The following is a 20406-nucleotide window of genomic DNA, read 5'->3' as shown; positions in this document are numbered from 1 at the left end:
GACCTTGGCGGGCTGAAGTTGCGAATACCATCCTTTTAAGGGAAGAACAATTTCGATGCTTAGCTGGAGTGGGAGAAGAAGATTGAGATCGTGTTTGGTTACCAGAATTTCACGGAGAGGAAGAAAATCAACCTGGCAGCTACAGAGTTCCACGGCTATGCTGTGGATTCGTGGGATCAGATCGTCACCAATCGGAGACGGAACGGGGATCAACCCATTGAGACATGGGATGAGATGGTGGGTCTGATGAGACGACGGTTTGTTCCGAGCTACTACAACTGGGAACTACACAACAAACTTCAGCAGCTGACCCAGGGCACCAAAAAAAAATCGAGGATTACTACCAGGAGATGGAACCGAGTCACTACCTTTCGCAATTGGGCCGAGCTGATTCTTCTCAGGTGGGCCGACCTGATAACGACCTTGGCGGGCTGAAGTTGCGAATACCATCCTTTTAGGGAAGAACAATTTCGATGCTTAGCTGGAGTGGGAGAAGAAGATTGAGATCGTGTTTGGTTACCAGAATTTCACGGAGAGGAAGAAAATCAACCTGGCAGCTACAGAGTTCCACGGCTATGCTGTGGATTCGTGGGATCAGATCGTCACCAATCGGAGACGGAACGGGGATCAACCCATTGAGACATGGGATGAGATGGTGGGTCTGATGAGACGACGGTTTGTTCCGAGCTACTACAACTGGGAACTACACAACAAACTTCAGCAGCTGACCCAGGGCACCAAAAAAAAATCGAGGATTACTACCAGGAGATGGAACCGAGTCACTACCTTTCGCAATTGGGCCGAGCTGATTCTTCTCAGGTGGGCCGACCTGATAACGACCTTGGCGGGCTGAAGTTGCGAATACCGTCCTTTTAAGGGAAGAACAATTTCGATGCTTAGCTGGAGTGGGAGAAGAAGATTGAGATCGTGTTTGGTTACCAGAATTTCACGGAGAGGAAGAAAATCAACCTGGCAGCTACAGAGTTCCACGGCTATGCTGTGGATTCGTGGGATCAGATCGTCACCAATCGGAGACGGAACGGGGATCAACCCATTGAGACATGGGATGAGATGGTGGGTCTGATGAGACGACGGTTTGTTCCGAGCTACTACAACTGGGAACTACACAACAAACTTCAGCGGCTGACCCAGGGCACCAAAAAAAAATCGGTTCATTCTTCTTCTTGCACAGCTCGGCCCATCTCCTCCTATGTGGGGGTTCACGGCTTGGTTCGCTCATCGCCTCCTCACGGCTCGGCCCATCTGCAACGTTGGGTACAGCTCGGCCCACTCCTCCTATGTGGGGGTTCGGCCTTTGCCAAATCGGCTCTCCTGATGGTTAATTTATTCTTGAAATGGTTTAAACCGATTGGGATGAAACCGACCCCAACAGTTAGCCCCCCCAGCTCGTCAGTTTCGGAAGTGAGAGTGACGAGATTTATCATTCCTAGTTGTGGAATTAACCATCGAGTTGAACCTGTCGTGGGATGATTACAGGCGAGACGTGTTGATATGTCTATATTTTACATCATTTAGATTGCATTATAGAGTCCTCATCATGTGTTTTCTCATGTAAATTGAGTCTTTAGGCGTCAAAATAGGACTTAGGGCTTGCATTAGGTCCCAAAGAGTTTTGCATGTTTTGAAGTCCTTATCAGGAGCCTTGGAGACCAATTGGAGCCTAAGAAGAGGAACAGGAAAGAAAATGGTGAAGAAAAGGGTCAAAAATGGTGAAAACAGCTTGGAGGAATTTCTCGGCCAAATCTCGTACCGGCTGGTCGGAAACCTCGACCAAAATATTTACCGGATGCTCATTACCGGCCAAAAACCTTACCGATCGGCCAGAATCGAGTATCGAGTGCAAAAATACCACGGGACAAGTTTTCAACCGAGGCAAGGATTTTTACGACCAAAAAGCTTACCGCGGTACACAGCCCTCGGCCATTTTCCTTACCGCGGGAAGGTTTTTACGACCAAAAGTTACCCTTGCCCGCACAATTCAGAAATCACCAAACCGGGGAACCTTCCGGTCCGAATCAGTTGGCGGGGTCTTCACCAAAGTTGGAGATAATCAAGCAAAGATTCCAGAACAGTTGGAATAATCCAATTCGGACCAGTGGAGAGAAAGATATGGCTTCCGGAGCGTTCACAGCCTTGCGCGTACCCGAGAACTGAACGGCGAACTTCAAAGATCATGGCGGACGGAGCCTTTCCTGTCCGAACCAGCTTACCCGGTCTTCATAAAAGTTCGAGATCCATGGAAGATCTTCTCAGAGCATTTGGAATCGCTAAATTCGGAGCAAAGGTTTGGAAGATAGGGTCTCCGGAGTTCACATCGGTCTAAAAGTCTATTTTCCGGTAATTTCAATGCGGCACAAAGATGTGAAATCCAGGAAGCCTTCCACTCCCCAAGCTCCGATGGTTTCTTCACCAAAGTTCGAGATTATTGAGTCATATTGACTGTGGAACTGGTCCCAGAGAAATTGGAGTCGTGTGCTGAAAGTTACTGCTTCCGGAAGTTGACATGGTCGATACAAGCCTAAAAGAGTTGCGATACGCGCTAAGTATTTTCACAAGCCTCGGTATCTTTACCTTGGCGTCACTCAAGTCGAGGCTCATATCTTGGAAGTATTCTGGACTAGACCTCGTGCCAAAGCCTTGGCATGGTTAGATCGAGGCATGCATACGTAAGGACTGAAGCTGGAAACGACTAAGTGTTGAAAGTACACCTCGGTGTAATGACCTCGGCGTGCATGCCGGACTGTGTTCTCCCAAGCACCTCGACATCATGACCCCTCGACATTTTATCCCGAGGTCCCTTGTCACGAACCCAGAATCAAGAACAGAATGGCTCAAGAACATACACGTGAGGATAGATCAAAGACTAGGGTTCATGCATGTTCTTGACGTGTTCTTCACGAGATCTTCATCTGGATCCTGACTCACGTGCACACCTCAGCATGAAGACCTCGGCTTCACTTTCCGACACACCGTGGCACTCACCCATCAACCCAAGAGGGCGGTTCAGTACCCGGTTTGTTCCGGGCTGACCCGCGACACTTTCCCTTTGCTATAAATACATTTTGAGACTAAAAACCTAGTTATCTTATCTCTTATCTGTTTTTAGCTCTAAGAACTTGCCTCTTTTGTGAAACTTGATTAATCTAATCTGATATATCGTTTTTCATCGGAATCTTGTTCTTTCTTTATTTCTTTTATCATCCAACATCAAACTCCTTATCATTACTAGCTACACGTCTTGCAAAGGACTTAGTGAGCTCGTTATGATCAGTGAGTAGTCGTTTAAGCGGCTTTAGATAGGTAGATTAGGGTGCTTTCAAGGTGGATTAATGGGTTTAGGTGTCTAGTCTTGCATGTTTCATTCCTTAACCGACGAGATCTCTAAGCTGGATCCAAGCACATCACTTGAGGTTCAGATCTGAGACATATCTCGCATCAGAAGTGTTTGTAGAAATGTCTGAACCACTCGGTTAAGGGTTTAAGAGTCTTTCATCACGAGAGTGATAGTTTGTTCCCTTAAATGACGTTTTTGAACCGATTCTTATTGCTGACTGATTTGTGCTTCTCAAAAGGGATTTTGGTATGAAAGAGGATCAGTTTAGACGTTTAATACTTTCATGAGAAGATTAACGTGCCTTGAGTTCAAAGTCAAATGAAATCGCTTGATAAAATGATTCATTAGCCCCTTAGTCTAACTTGGAAGCACCCGAGTCAAATATCCTGTCTAAAGCTTCTGCCTTTATCATTCATTACCATCATCTGAATCACCTGTTTGTTGTTTGCATCTTGCTTAGTTTAAATCTCTACTTTTTATTTACTTTTATTGCTTATTTGCCTGATTATCATCGTCCCCAAACTTTTACCTTCTTGTCTTGACTTAAGTGAACAAATGACATAGGCTAGTGTCTCGTTTACAAGCTTGGTTTGACACCCCTTATACTACTTTGACAAGGGGATTGATAACCCTTCTAAGAGCTTGAAAACTCTTAGTTATCAATTGGCGCCGTTGCCAACTTGTAGGAGCATTAGTCTCTTGTTTGTTCTTGAGTTCAAGCTTTTCTTTCCTTTGTTTTACTAACTTCTTTCCAAGTTCTTGTTTTGTTTTCAGGTGCATGAATACCAGGTCTCGGAGCACAGGATCGCTTTTCCCATACGACGATAACATCGACAGATTAGAAAGGCGAGCTCGCGAGAGAGAACAGCACTTTGACAGACTTGGAATGGCAGAACAACAGAGAATGGAGCAACAGGCTCAGGCAGACGAGCACCAGGCTCAGGCTAATCAGGCGCAGGCAGGAAGAAATGAACAACAAGCCTATGTTAATCAGCAATAGGCTCAAAGAAACAAACGGCTTGCTCAGCAAAACCAACACCAAGCGAATAGAAATGAACAACAAGCCCATCATGTTCATCCGCCACCGCCCCAAGTTCAGCGACAACATCCTCCAATCTGTGTTGGAGAGAATGACCGAGCTAATGCGCACCAATACCGAGCTGGAATTCAAGCTCCACCAGTTCAAAACAACAACTTTGAAGTTAAAGTTTCCCTGCTCAATATGGTGCAAAACTCAAAGTTCCACGGTCTGGCTGGAGAAGACCCTCTCGAGCATCTAGATCAATTTGATCGGGTTTGCGACTTAACCAAGATAAATGGCGTCTCCGTAGATAGCTTCAAGCTACGCTTGTTCCCTTTCAGCCTCGGTGATAAAGCACACCAGTGGGAAAAGAATATACCGAGGGGTTCTATACAAACCTGGGAGCAGTGTAAACTGGCGTTCTTATCAAAGTTCTTTTCCACATCACGCAAGGCTAAGCTCAGGAATCAGATCTCAAGTTTCACGCAGCACAATAACGAGAGCTTTAGTGAAGCTTGGGAACGGTTTAGAAGCTACACTAACCAATGCCCACACCACGGCTTCTCAGAGGCATCCCTCTTGAGTACTTTATACCGAGGTGCACTCCCCAAGATCAGAAACCAACTCGATACAGCTTCAAATGGGAATTTTCTTGGAAAAGAGATCACTGCGGCAATGGAACTAGTTGAGAAGCTAGCCATGTCAAATGACACGTATGGAGAGGACTTTGATAGAGCAAACCGTACAGAGGGATCTAGTGATGAACAGCGCATGAAAAAGGATATAAGAGAGCTTCAGAGTAAGCTTGACAAGGTTTTGATGGCGACTCAAAAGCCAATACACTTTGTAGGCGAGTTTGATGAGCAAGGGCCAAGTTTTGACAATGTTAATGAAGATGGTCTACCACAAGAGGAGCTGAATTACATAGGGAATCAGCAGAGGTATAAGCGGTTTAACAACTACAACAGTAACCCAAACCTCTCATACAGAAACCCGAATGTAGCTAACCCTCAAGACCAAGTGTACCCTGCTCAACAACAACAACAAAGCTATGCTCAAAAGGCTCCTTTTCAGAATACCTTCCAGCCCAAGCAACAGTTCAGTGGGCAACAGCACGACTACACTCAGCAGAATCGAGCGGCTCAGAGTAACACCTTCAACAACCAACCGCAGCAACACAAGTTTCCACCAGGGTTCCATCCGCAGCAGATGGGTAATCAACAACAGATTCAGGGAACAGGTCAGAATCAAATGGGGAACGACGTCTGTGGGATACTACAGCAACTGTTACAGGGCCAGCAAAGGGTTGAGAGCCAGCACGCGACAATGCAGCAAGATATCAGAGAGCTTAAGAAGAATCAAGCTTCTACATCATCAAGAAGCCCGGCTTTACCAGGTAAACCGGAGCCGAACCCTAAAGAGTATGTGAACGCCATCACATTGAGGAGTGGTAAGGAATTACAAACTCCAACGCCTAAGACAAAGCTCATTGAGGCCAATGAGCAATTAGAGGGGGAGGCAGCCTCAGACGATGCGTGTAAAGAAGCGGTCTTAGAGAAGGAACCGATCAAGGACAAAGGAAAAGAGGTGGAAAAGACAACTGAGCTTGAAAAGCCCTATGTTCCACCACCACCTTATCAACCCAAGATACCGTTCCCAGGGCGTTTCAAAAAGAAAATCCTAGACAAGGCCAAGGCGGTCTTTGAGAAACATTTGGAGAACACGCAACTCACCTTACCCATTATAGATGCTTTCTTAGCTATACCCCAGCTTGGGAAGTTTCTAAAGGACGCAATCCTCAACAAGACAAAGGAGCTCCAGGGTATGGTGATACTGAGCCATGAGTGCAGTGCCATAATACAAAGAAGATCTATACCAAGGAAGCTATCCGATCCGGGCAGCTTCACTTTGCCGTGTGCTTTAGGTCACCTGGAGCTCCACACGAGCAGCCTCGACATCCTAGACAGCGAGGGATCCACGGAAACAGAAGAGACACCTCGGGATATCATGGCCGTGACAACTCATACCGAGGCCGATGGTAAACCGCACGAGAACGAAGCAAAGGCCGAGGAAGCTGTTCCAGGCCAATGCAACTTTGATGCCGATTGGAATGAGGCAGACGCATCCCCTGTTGAGCTCAAGCCTCTACCAACAGGGCTCAGATATGCGTTCTTAGGTCTGAACTCTACTTTTCCTGTGATCATAAACGATAGCTTGCTTGAACATGAAGAACGTGCATTGCTTAATGAAATAAGGAAATTCAGGAGAGCCATAGGGTATTCCTTGGCTGACATTAGAGGAATCTCTCCTGATATATGCACCCACAGGATCCACCTAGAGGACCAAGCCATGTCCTCTATTGAGCATCAACGTCGACTTAACCCGAACCTCAAGGAGGTGGTTAAGAAGGAGATACTAAAGCTCCTTGAGGCAGGTATAATTTATCCAATCTATGACTCTCGATGGGTATCTCCTGTACACGGTGTGCCCAAGAAAGGTGGAATCACGGTGGTGAAAAACGATAAGGATGAACTCATAGCCCAAAGAACTATAACCGGCCATCGCATGTGCATTGACTATAGGAAATTGAATTCTGCATCAAGAAAAGATCATTTTCCTTTACCATTCATTGATCAAATGCTTGAACGGTTAGCTAATCACCCTTATTTTTGTTTTCTCGATGGATACTCGGGGTTCTTTCAAATACCTATAGACCCCCGAGATCAAGAGAAAACGACATTCACCTGCCCTTATGGCACTTATGCTTATAGAAGAATGCCATTCGGTTTGTGTAATGCACCGGCCACTTTTCAAAGATGTATGATGCACATTTTCTCTGATCTAATTGAAGAGAAAGTTGAGGTGTTTATGGATGACTTCTCCGTATACGGCTCCTCTTTCTCCGAATGTCTTGCTAATCTTTCTCAGGTTCTCAAGCGATGTGAGGAGCATAGGCTTGTCTTAAACTGGGAAAAGTGTCATTTCATGGTCCAAGAAGGCATTGTCTTGGGACACAAGGTATCAGAGAAAGGCATCGAGGTGGATAAGGCCAAGATCGAGGTGATGGTGAACTTACAAGCCCCGAATTCTGTGAAAGGAATAAGAAGCTTCCTTGGCCACGCTGGGTTCTATAGACGGTTCATCAAGGATTTCTCCAAGATAGCCAGGCCTTTGACCAGGTTATTGTGCAAAGAAGTGGATTTCAACTTTGATGAAGAATGTGAGGAAGCATTCAAGAGAATCAAGGAGGCTTTGATCAGTGCACCGATTGTACAAGCCCCTGATTGGTCTTTACCATTTGAAGTGATGACCGATGCATCTGATTATGATGTAGGAGCTGTCTTGGGACAGAAGAAAGATAAGAAGCTCCATGTGATCTACTATGCCAGCCGCACTTTGGACTCGGCTCAAGAAAAGTATGCCACCACCGAGAAGGAAATGCTTGCCATTGTGTTTGCATTTGACAAATTCAGGAGTTATCTAGTGGGATCAAAGGTCACAGTTTACACAGATCACGCGGCCTTGAGGTACCTGATGTCTAAGAAGGACGCTAAGCCGAGGCTTTTGAGATGGGTCTTATTACTCCAAGAATTTGACATGGAGATACTTGATAAGAAGGGCATTGAAAATGGAGCCGCAGATCACCTCTCAAGGCTGAGGATTGAAGAACAGGTCCCAATAGATGATGCTTTACCAGAGGAACATCTCATGTTAGTCCGGTCTTACTTAGAGATGGAGGAAGCCAAAACGAACAAGGAAAGAAGCCTTCCATGGTTCGCGGATCTTGTGAACTACTTGGCTTGCGGATTAGAGCCACCAGATCTTGATACTTATCAGAGGAAGAAGTTCTTTAGAGATGTGATGAGGTATCATTGGGATGAGCCGTATCTTTACGTGCTTAACAAGGACCATCTCTATAGGTGATGCTTGGCCGAAGAAGAGATCCATCCAGTGCTACAAGAATGCCACGGCTCATCGTATGGTGGTCATTTAGGTGCGTTCAAGACAGTTGCCAAGGTTCTACAGAGCGGTTTCTGGTGGCCGACCATGTTCAAAGACGCCCAGGAAGTGGTCTCGAGGTGTGAAGCTTGTCAAAGGCACGTAAACATATCCAAAAGGAATGAAATGCCCCAAAACCCAATCTTTGGAGTAGAAGTCTTCGACTGTTGGGGCATTGAATTCATGGGTCCCTTTGTAAGCTCATATGGGAATCAATATATCCTTGTAGCAGTGGATTATGTGAGTAAATGGGTTGAAGCGGTTGCATCTCCGACCAACGATTCAAAAGTGGTGGTAAAACTCTTCAAGAGTATCATCTTCCCACGGTTTAGAGTACCAAGAGTAGTCATCAGTGATGGGGGAAGCCATTTCATCAACAAGACTCTTGAGAGTCTTTTGAAGATGCACGGAGTAAAGCACAAGGTGGCCACTCTTTATCATCCGCAAACCAGCGGCCAAGTGGAGGTTTCCAACCGTCAGATAAAGGCCATTTTGGAGAGGACCGTGAACTCATCCAGGAAGGATTGGAGCAAGAAACTTGACGATGCCCTGTGGGCTTACAGAACCGCCTACAAGACCCCCATTGGGACTTCACCATTTAACTTGCTCTATGGGAAAAGCTGTCATCTACCGGTTGAGTTGGAATACAAGGCCTTGTGGGCAGTGAAACTTCTGAACTTTGACATCAAGACCGCACAAGAAAAGAGGGTTTTACAGCTTCATGAGCTTGAGGAGATCTGGTTAGATGCTTTCGAGAGCTCTAAGATCTACAAAGAAAGAACCAAGGCGCTCCATGACAAGAAGATACACAAGAGAGAGTTCAAAGAAGGGGACCAAGTTCTGTTGTTTAACTCAAGACTCAAGCTGTTCCCTGGGAAGCTGAGGTCTAGGTGGTCCGGTCCGTTCACGATTCTTGAAGTGAGACCCTATGGAGCCGTGGTTTTGAAAGGAAAAGATGGACAAGGCTTTGTGGTAAACGGCCAGAGGGTAAAGCATTACTTGGCATCAGAAACAAGGGAGGGAGCTACCTCAGTTCCTCTACTTGAACCGGGATCAGCCTGAAAAGGTATGAAAAGTCAAACTTAGTGACGTTAAACAAAGTGCTCTTGGGAGACACCCCAAGCTTATCCATGTACATATTTCGTTTTTCATCTTCTTTTTCTTTTTATTTGAAGCTGTTTGAAGGGTTGTTAAGTGTTTAAGGAGTTAGACAGTAAACCTCGAGGGTGAAAGTGAGAGAAAGCTTGAAAAATACACGGCCTGATGAATTAAGTCAAAGAGCATACATAGCCTCGGTATCGACCCTCGGTATATTCATACCATGGTCATCTTTTACCGAGTGAAAACTTGAGAACCTCAGCTAGATTCCTCGACTTAATTTCATCATGGTCGTGTCTGAGAAGTGCTATGGTAAAATAACTAAGTGTGGGGGAGGCTCACGGTGTAAACACCTCGGTATAAGTATACCGAGGGGCGATGTTCACTTAAAAGGGTCAAAAACCTTGATCCGAGGCCGCGACCAGTTTACACCAAGGCCAGCCTGTTTAAACCCCCAAGCCTCACGTGTTCTTTGCTAAAAACAAGCGACCTCGGCATGATGCCCTCGTGGTGGAGCGTGCCGAGGCACTCGGTTTCAAGAAATGATCAAAAGCAAGAACACATGAAACACTTAGGACGAAGAAGTGGCTTTGCGAGGTCCAAAGAAAAGACGTGAAAGCTATGGGGATTTACTCGTTGGCATGGGCTCAGACAACTCGGCTTGGTACCCTCGGGGTGGAACAAGTCGAGGCAGCTCAGAGTAACACGAGAAAATATGGCTTGGTCCGTACAGCCCACGTCATCCCCATACCGCGTCCATTTGAAGGGTTGCGCGGCATTTTGAATTTAAACACTCAGTCAACGTAGTTTTTGGCGCGGTCAACAGCTGGAGCTGGAGCAGAAGGGGATACCAGTCCAACAACAGTCCAAATGCCAGCTGGAAAGCGCGCTCCAGCCCAAACCGACCTCCATACTTGGCCAAAACGCAGAGTTTGCCCTCTAGACTCTTTTCTCTGCATTTCACGAACACAACTCACTCATTTCTCGTTCATTTTGCGTGATTCCAAGCGCTCTAGACTCTTTAGGGTGTTGTCTACTCTGCATAAGTATCTCGTTCAGCTTAAATCTTGCATTCCCAAAGGTATTTGCATCTTAAAGAGCTGAGTTGACATATATCTGAGTATGGCTTTGCATTGCATAATTGAGCATGAACTTGAATTCTCATTGTGATCACTTCTCTCAAAAAGAAAATGTGAACTCCCATTGCATACAACCTCTTTCTCTCGTACTGAAACAACTAAGTCTCTGTGGATCGATACCCTAAGTACTATGATATGTTCATAATTTGCATCATTTAGGTTGCATAAATCATTCCAAATCATGTTTTATTTCATGTATTTTAGGTCCTTAGGGTTTGTTTTAGAACTTAGGAGATGCATTAGGTCCCAATGAGTCTTTGCATGTTTTGAGTGTCTATCAGGTGATTATGGAGCTGAAAAGATGAATCCAGGAGGTGGAATGGTGAGCAGAGCTTGAAAAAGTGGAAAACTTGAGTCTATGGAGGTTATCGGCCATTCTCGCTGGCCAGGAAGGTTTTACCGGCCATTTTCATGTACCGCGGGAAGCTTTACCGGCCATTTTCACGTACCGCGAATTAAGTATATCGGCCAAAATCTCCGGGTGCGAACGAGTCTCAGAAATCACCTGTCCGGGGAGCCTTCCGGTCCGATTCAGATGGCGGGTCCTTCATAGAAGTTGGAGAGCATTGAAGCACGGTCTCATAGCAATTGGAATCGTAGAATTCGGACGCGTGAGCAGAGAGATAAGCTCGTCGGAAGAAACCCCTGTCTCGCAGGTATTCCGGACCGAGCAGATCAGTTCTGAAGGATGCGAAGGACGGTGCACTTCCAGGCCGATTCAGCTTCCGGGTCCTTCATGAGAATCAGAGACATTTGAGTCTTCTTTCCAGAACGTCCAAGAGCATTCAATTCGGATCTATGAGCAGGAAGATACGGCCTCCGGAATGGACACATGTCTAGACGCCTCTCTCTGGTCGTATACATGCACTGCAAAGATGTGCCCTCCAGGAAGCCTTCCACCTCCCAAGCACTGAAACTTCCTTCACAAAAGTTGGAGATAAATGAGTCCTCTGTCTTCTGCAACCGAAATCATTCAATTCGGACAAGTATCACAGGAGTTACACTCTCCGGAATGCGAAGTGATCTAAGCTGCTCTGGATGCTGCGAGATGGTCTTGCGACTTGGTTAACCCGCAGGCCTGAAGATGAACGCCTGAATGCTGATGCTGCGAGTTGAAATGTGCGGGTAAACTATCACTGGAAGAGGTCTGGAGCTCCCGAGCAAGAGAAATGCTAAGTCCACAATCGTGCGACTTAGGCATGCGAGTCATCCGCGCCTGGATCTATGCCGCACGATCACTCGGAATTCACTCCGACTTGAGCCTGCGACCTAAGTGCAATAGAGACCAACCCGCACAGTTTCTACATCCCCCAGAAACCGGCTCAGCCCTGCGAGTTGGAGAGGAAGGAGACCATGCCGCAGAAACACTCGGAATTTACTCCAAGATGGTTGTGCGGCTCCGACAAGGCGATTCAAGCCTCACAAGACAAGTCTTCATCTACTGCGACTTAGGTGTGCGGCCTGGGACATACTGAACCGACCCGCAGCTTTTCCCACTTTATCCATTAAAGCCGGGTCAGGACCCGGTTTGTTCCGGGCTGACCCGGTTCGTTTTTAAGAAGGTATAAATACTTTTTAGGGTTTTTTGGGGGAGAACTAAGTTTTATTCCCTTTGTCTCTTGCCTTTTTGGTGAAAAGACTCCATTAAGAAGAGAAATATCTTTATTTGAGTGTTTAATCAAGAGAGTTTAAGGAGATCTGGGTGTTTAAAGCTGTTTTCTTTTGAATCTATCATCTCCATCTCCATTTCTCATCATTAATCATGCTAATCTACTCAACTTGCAAAAGTTTAAGAGAGATTAGTATGATTAGTGAGTAGTCACCTTAATGAGGTTCTAGATGTGTAGGTTAGGGTGCTAAAGTGTTAGATTAGGAGTGCTTAGGGCTAGATTCATTGATTCATCTCTCTAAACAGCTGTTCTCTATGCTAAATCCTTGATAATCACTTGAGATCTAGATTCTGGGAATTTCATGCACCAAAAGTGTTTGATGAAATTCCTGAAAGAGTTGTGTTAGAGGTTTAAGTAATTTTTCATCATGGGAATGATTTGTTAAATGCTTGAATGATCATTAAGAGCTGTTTGTTAATGCATATTGATTCATGTTTCACAAATGGGAATTTGGTTTGAAAATGGATTAGTATAGGGGTTAATACCTTCATGAGAGGATTAACCTAGATTAGAGTTCTTAACCATTTGAATCATGTCTCATCATTGTCATTAGCATTTCTAGTTTAACACCAAGGCACCCTAACCAACTATCATGTCTAGAATCTCATGCCTCCATCATATCATATTCACATCATTTGTCATTGTCATTTGTCTTTAAACCTGTTTATGTTTATAGTTGTCTCTAGATTAATCAAAACCTATTCTTGTTTGCTTGAATTAAGAACTTGATCATATAGCTTAGTGTCTAACACCACATCTGGATTGATAAACCTCTTTGTACTACATTGACAAGGGGATTGATAGCCCTGAGACCCTTAAAAGTCTTATCTATCAATTGGCGCCGTTGCCAAATTGTGGTTTGATTAGCATTAAGCTCTGATCTGTTCTTGAGATCAAGTGCTTACTTTCTTGTTTTTACTGATTCCTTTCAAGTTCTGTTTGTGATTTCAGGTGTATGAACACCAGGTCCAGATCAAGAAGCTGCGGTCCTCCTTTTCCTCTAAACGATAACATCAACCTTCTGGTACCAAGGAGGAGAAGAGACAGACGTGGTAGACAACTTGATCAGACTGAGATGGCAGACCAAGCAGATCACGTGGTAGATATGGAACAACCAGTTCAGGAGCAACAAGCTCAAGGTCAGGGAGCTGGTATTGGAGTTGGTCAGGGGTTTCACCAGGGCAATGTTCAGCAGGAACAGGTGCACCACCAACAAGCCTATGTCCACCAGGGACAAGCTCAGGCTCATCAACAGAGGCATCAGGCCAATGTTCAACAAAGACACCAGGTGCACCACCAACCCCACCCTTTCCAACCACAACAAAGAAGATATGAGCAACCCCAAATATATGTTGGCGAGAATGACAGGGCCAATGCTCATCAGTATGGGGCTGGTATTCAGGCACCACCTGTGCAGAACAACAACTTTGAAGTGAAAGCATCATTGCTGAATATGGTCCAGAACTCAAAGTTCCATGGGTTAGCAATGGAAGATCCCTTGGAACACTTGGACCAGTTTGATAAGGTGTGTGATCTGACCAAGATTAATGGAGTTTCAGAAGACAGCTTTAAGCTAAGACTATTCCCATTCAGTCTTGGTGACAAAGCTCATCAATGGGAGAAGAATCTTCCAAGAGGCTCCATTCAAACCTGGGAGCAATGCAAGCAAGCCTTCTTATCTAAGTTCTTCTCCACCTCAAGAACTGCAAAACTGAGAAACCAAATCTCTAGCTTCACTCAGCACAGCAATGAAAGTTTTGGTGAAGCATATGAGAGATTCAGGAGCTACACAAACCAATGCCCACACCATGGGTTTAGTGAGGCTTCTCTTCTCAGCACACTGTATAGGGGAGCTCTTCCCAAGATTAGAAACCAGCTGGATACTGCTTCCAATGGGAACTTTCTGGGTAAAGAGATTCATGCTGCTTTAGAGCTAGTGGAGAACTTAGCATTGAGCAATGATACTTATGGTGAAGACTATGACAGATCAAATAGGTCTGAAGGTTCAAGCTCAGAACAGAGGCTCACCAGAGAAGTTAAGGAGTTGAGGAGTGAATTGGACAAGCTGAAATTCACCACTCAGAAGCCAATGCATTTTGTTGGAGAGTATGAGGAACCTTCTCAAATTTTTGAGAACATAAGTGAAGAAGGTCTTACCCAAGAGGAGCTCAACTACATTGGGAATCAGAGGTTCCAAAGATATCAGTATGGTAATGCCAATCCAAACCTCTCTTACAGGAACACCAATGTAGCTAACCCACAAGACCAGGTCTATCCCAATTATCAAGCTCCAAAGAACTTTGTTCCCAAGCACAACTTTCAAGGGTCATTCCAACCCAAGAATCAATTTGGTCAGAATCAGAGTTTTGGTCAGCAACAGCAACCATTTCAGGGCACTGGTTACACTTCACAGCAGCCAAAGGCACCACCAGGGTTTGGTCCACCACAGTTCCAACAGCAGGCGCCGGTTCAACAACAGTTTCAGCCACCAATGGTTCAACAGCAGCCACAGATGGGTACAGATATGGTTGGTATTCTGCAACAACTACTTCAGGGTCAACAGACTATGCAGCAGGAAATCAAGGAACTGAAGCAAAACCAGGCATCAAGCTCAAGGAACCAAGGTCACCTACCTGGAAAACCAGAACCCAACCCCAAGGAATATGCCAAGGCCATAACACTGAGGAGTGGCAAGGAGTTAACTGGTATTGAGAACAACAATGTGATCATTGAGGACAATGATCAACCTGAGGGGGAGGCAGCCTTAAAGGATGATCAAGTTGCTGAGAAACCAAGGTCAGAAAAGGGTAAAGAGGTAGCAAAGGAACCAGAACCAGAGAAGAAGTATGTGCCACCACCTCCATACCAACCCAAGCTCCCATTTCCAGGGAGATTTAAGAAGCAACTAGTGGACAAGGCAAGAGCTGTATTTGAGAAGGCACTCAAAGAGACACCACTCACAATGCCTCTCATTGATGCATTCTTAATGATGCCAAAGATGGGGAAGTTTTTGAAGGATGCTATTCTGAACAAGACAAAAGAGCTTCAAGGCATGGTAGTACTAAGTCATGAATGCAGTGCTATCATTCAGAGGAAGTCCATTCCAAGGAAGTTAACTGATCCAGGGAGCTTCACACTCCCCTGTGCCATTGGACCTCTTCTATTCTCTGGATGTCTTTGTGATTTAGGAGCATCAGTCAGCTTGATGCCATTCTCCATAGCACAGAAGCTGGGCTTTAGAGTTTTCAAACCTTCAAAGATTTCTCTTATCCTTGCAGATAGATCAGTTAGATTGCCTGTTGGTATGTTGGAAGATCTACCTGTCAAGATAGGTGGTTTTGAGGTTCCAACAGATTTTGTTGTGCTGGAGATGGATGAAGAGCCAGTAGATCCTCTTATCTTGGGCAGACCATTCTTAGCCACTGCAGGAGCTATTATTGATGTGAGAGGTGGGATAATAGAGCTTCAACTTGGGTCTGAAAAGCTCAAGTTTGATGTGAATGAGATGATGAAGAAGCCCACCATTGAAGGTCAATGTTTCTATGTAGAGACAATGGATCAGTTGGCTGATGAGTTGCTTGAGGAGCTGAACACAGAGGATCCTCTTCAAGCTACTCTGACTCAAGAACAAGGAGACAATGGGCTCTTGGCTGAAGCAAGTGAAGGGTATAAGCTGTATCTGGACAATGCAAGAGAGCTGGGTCCTGAAACAAGGTTTGTGGAGCTGGAACAGAATGGCACTGAGGTTTTTGCAATCCAAGAATCAGTCACCAGCCAAAGCAGCTTGGACCAGGACTGGAATGAGGCTGATGCACCCTCTGTTGAGCTCAAACCTCTACCAACAGGGCTCAGGTATGCTTTCTTAGGACTAAACTCCACATATCCTGTCATCATCAATGATAGCCTATTAGAGGACCAAGAGAGTGCATTGCTGAATGAAATAAGAAAGTTCAGGAGAGCCATAGGGTATTCTTTGACTGATATTAGAGGGATCTCTCCTGACATCTGCACCCATAGGATCCACCTAGAGGACCAATCTATGTCCTCTATTGAGCACCAACGTAGACTTAACCCCAACCTTAGGGAAGTGGTTAAGAAGGAGATACTAAAGCTTCTTGAGGCAGGGATAATTTACCCAATCTCTGACTCAAGATGGGTATCTCCTGTTCATGTTGTGCCCAAGAAAGGTGGGATCACAGTGGTGAAAAACGATAAGGATGAACTCATAGCTCAAAGAACCATAACTGGCCACCGCATGTGCATTGACTATAGGAAATTGAATTCTGCTTCTAGAAAAGATCATTTTCCTTTACCATTCATTGATCAAATGCTTGAAAGGTTAGCTAATCATCCTTATTTTTGTTTTCTCGATGGGTACTCTGGATTTTTCCAAATTCCCATAGATCCAAGAGATCAAGAGAAAACAACATTCACATGCCCTTATGGCACTTATGCTTATAGGAGAATGCCTTTCGGTTTATGTAATGCACCGGCTACTTTTCAAAGGTGTATGATGCACATTTTCTCTGACATTATTGAAGAGAAAGTTGAGGTGTTCATGGATGACTTTAGTGTCTATGGCTCCTCCTTCTCGGATTGTCTCTCTAATTTGACACAGGTGTTGGAGAGATGTGAGCAACACAGCTTGGTGCTGAACTGGGAGAAGTGTCATTTCATGGTGCAAGAAGGGATAGTTCTTGGGCACAAGATCTCTGAAAAGGGCATTGAGGTTGATAAGGCAAAGGTGGAGGTTATGGTGAATCTGCAAACCCCCACTTCAGTTAAAGGGATAAGGAGCTTCCTGGGTCATGCAGGGTTTTATAGAAGATTCATAAAGGACTTCTCAAGGATTGCCAGGCCCTTAACAAGACTGTTGTGCAAGGAGGTGGATTTCATCTTTGATGTTGAATGTGAAGAAGCCTTTAAGTTGATCAAGGAGGCATTGGTTAGTGCACCAATAGTTCAGGCACCAGACTGGTCCCTACCTTTTGAGGTCATGACAGATGCTTCTGACTTTGCTGTTGGAGCAGTACTTGGACAAAAGAAAGACAAGAAGTTGCATGTGATCTACTATGCCAGTAGAACACTTGACTCTGCCCAAGAGAAGTATGCTACAACTGAAAAGGAAATGCTGGCAATAGTTTTTGCCTTTGATAAGTTCAGAAGCTACCTGGTGGGATCAAAGGTCATTGTGTATACTGATCATGCAGCCCTCAGGTACTTGATGACCAAGAAAGATGCCAAACCAAGGCTGTTGAGATGGGTTCTATTGCTCCAAGAGTTTGATATGGAGGTGCTTGATAAAAAGGGGATTGAGAATGGTGCTGCAGACCATCTCTCAAGGCTGAGGATTGAAGAAAAAGTCCCCATAGATGATGCTTTGCCTGAAGAGTCTCTGATGGTGCTCCATTCATACTTGGAGTTTGAGGAAGTAGAGAGCATTCAAGAAAGGAGGATGCCTTGGTTTGCAGATATAGTGAACTATCTTGCATGTGGGGTGGAGCCCCCTGAATTGGATGCTTACAAGAGAAAAAAATTCTTCAGAGATGTCCAGAGATACTATTGGGATGAGCCCTACCTCTATGTTCTGAACAAGGATCAGTTATACAGAAGATGTCTTGCTGAAGAGGAGATGCAACCTGTGTTGCAGGAATGTCATGGTTCTGCTTTTGGAGGTCACATGGGGGCATTCAAAACTGTAGCAAAGGTTCTTCAAAGTGGGTTCTGGTGGCCTACAATGTTCAAAGATGCCCAATTGGTGGTTTCAGCTTGTGATGCCTGTCAGAGGCATGGAAATATATCTAAAAGAAGTGAGATGCCTCAGAACCCCATTCTAGAAGTGGAGATCTTTGATTGTTGGGGGATTGACTTTATGGGACCTTTTATTTCATCCTTTGGAAATCAATACATACTTGTTGCTGTGGACTATGTGTCCAAATGGGTTGAGGCCATTGCTTCCCCTACCAATGACTCCAAGGTTGTAGTCAAGCTGTTTAAGAGCATCATATTTCCAAGGTTTGGAGTTCCAAGGGTTGTCATTTCTGATGGAGGATCCCACTTTTTGAACAAGACTCTGGAAGGTTTATTGAGAAAGCATGGAGTTAAACACAAGATAGCTACTCCATATCATCCCCAAACTAGTGGCCAAGTGGAGGTATCTAATAGACAAATCAAGGCCATTCTGGAAAGGACTGTCAGCTCAACCAGAAAAGATTGGAGCAAAAGGCTGGATGATGCATTATGGGCTTACAGGACTGCCTTTAAAACTCCAATTGGAACATCACCATTCAGTCTGCTATATGGGAAGAGCTGCCACCTTCCTGTGGAGTTGGAGTACAAAGCTATGTGGGCTGTGAAGTTTCTAAACTTTGATATCAAAACAGCTCAGGAGAAAAGAATCATGCAACTCCATGAGCTTGAGGAGATTAGGCTTGAGGCTTTTGAAAGCTCAAAGATCTATAAGGAGAAGACCAAAGTCCTGCATGACCAAAAGATTTTAAAGAGAGAGTTCAAGTGTGGTGATTTGGTCTTGCTTTTCAACTCCAGACTTAAGTTGTTTCCAGGAAAGCTTAAGTCTAGGTGGTCTGGACCTTTCAAAGTTCTTGAAGTGAGGCCTTATGGTGCCATTGTCTTGGAAGGAAAAAATGGTCAGGAATTTGTGGTGAATGGACAGAGAGTCAAGCATTACTTAGTTTCACAAGGGAAAGAGGAAGCTACATCAGTTCCTCTTCTTGATCCACCAGCCTGTTAACCAGGTTCTCAAAGTCAAACTTAGAGACTTTAAACAAAGTGCTCTTGGGAGACACCCCAAGCTTATCTTTGTACATAGTTCTTCTGATTTCTTCTCTTTTCTTTTATGTTTTAGAACTTTCTGATGGGTTTTGTGAGTTGGTCTCAGGTACTAAGTGATCTTTGGAGGACATAGCTCAGTGATGAATGGAAAGAAGCATGTGAGAGAGCTGAGAGAAGTGTTTAAGGCCAGAAAAACGTTTAAGTCCCAAAAGCTGCGGCCTAGGAGTGCGGGTCAGAAGAGAAGAGCCCAGGCCGCAGCAAGGTTCGGAATTTACTCCGGCCTGGGCGTGCGACCTGGAAAGAGGAAGGCCGAGCCGCACAGAAAGAAGAAGGCCCGAAACGTTTAAGTCCCATTTACTGCGGGATGGTTGCGCGGGTCAGAAGAGAGGGAGCTAGGCCGCACGACTATTCGGAATTTACTCCGGCCTGGGCGTGCGACCTAGGAGCGTAGACGCTGAGCCGCACCAAAAAGAAGAAGGCCGAGGGTTCTAAGTGTTAAACCGTGCGACCTGGTGCTGCGGCCTGAAACCCAAGGAGTCTAAGTCGCACGATCGTTCGGAATTTACTGCGGGATGGTTATGCGGCTCAGAAGAACGATGGCCAGGCCGCACAGAAAGAAGGGAAACCCAAAATGCCTAAGTCCCAGAAGCTGCGGGATAGGAGCGCGGGTCAGAAGAAAGATGGCCAGGCCGCAGAAAGACTCGGAATTTACTCCGAGATGGTTGCGCGGGTCAGAGCAGAGGATGACCAGGCCGCAGCATGAAGAGAACGGCCAGAATGCCTAAGTAACAAAAGCTGCGGGATGGTTGCGCGGGTCAGAGCAGAGGATGACCAGGCCGCAGCATGAAGAGAACGGCCAGAATGCCTAAGTAACAAAAGCTGCGGGATGGTTGTGCGGGTCAGAGCAGAGGATGACCAGGCCGCACGAAATTTCTTCCGGTTCTACACCGAGACGGTCACACAGCTCGATCCCGACAGTTCCCGGACGCACAAAAGAGAGAAAGGAGGCCGGTCAATGAGAAAAGGATGGGTCAAAGCCTTGACTGGTCAAAATAGATCTATTGACCACCAGTCCAGAGGCTTGACCCTACCCCACACTCTCTCTTCCTCACTACAAACCCGAGTTTGCAACTATCTCTCACTTTTCTCTCCATTGTTTTCACCATATCTCTCTCATTTCTCCACCAAAATTGTTGATTCAAAGTGCTCTGAGCTCGTTTTTGAGTTGTTAACATCATCCTGATTGCATTTCGAACTTGTTGCATCTTAATCCCAAGGTATTTCGCCCTGTTGAAACTCATCTCTTTCCATGTTCTTCAATGGTGAGGGGTG

General features: G+C 45.4%; 2 non-coding genes across 2 annotated transcripts; both read right to left on the bottom strand.

Moving 5' to 3' along the window:
* Positions 1–4832: 4832 nt before the first annotated feature.
* Positions 4833–4939, bottom strand: LOC112088625. The gene has a single exon (XR_002900571.1). It is a non-coding gene; the product is annotated as a small nucleolar RNA R71 (small nucleolar RNA).
* A 9051-nt stretch (positions 4940–13990) lies between these two features.
* LOC112088787 lies at positions 13991–14097 on the bottom strand. Its single transcript, XR_002900723.1, has one exon. It is a non-coding gene; the product is annotated as a small nucleolar RNA R71 (small nucleolar RNA).
* Between the last annotated feature and the right edge of the window lie 6309 nt (positions 14098–20406).

Source organism: Eutrema salsugineum, unplaced genomic scaffold (assembly GCF_000478725.1).
Source record: "Eutrema salsugineum unplaced genomic scaffold, Eutsalg1_0 scaffold_14, whole genome shotgun sequence".
In the NCBI taxonomy this organism is placed as follows: domain Eukaryota; kingdom Viridiplantae; phylum Streptophyta; class Magnoliopsida; order Brassicales; family Brassicaceae; genus Eutrema; species Eutrema salsugineum.
Note: the sequence above shows the minus strand (reverse complement) of the source record. Positions and strands in the feature narration are given on the sequence as shown.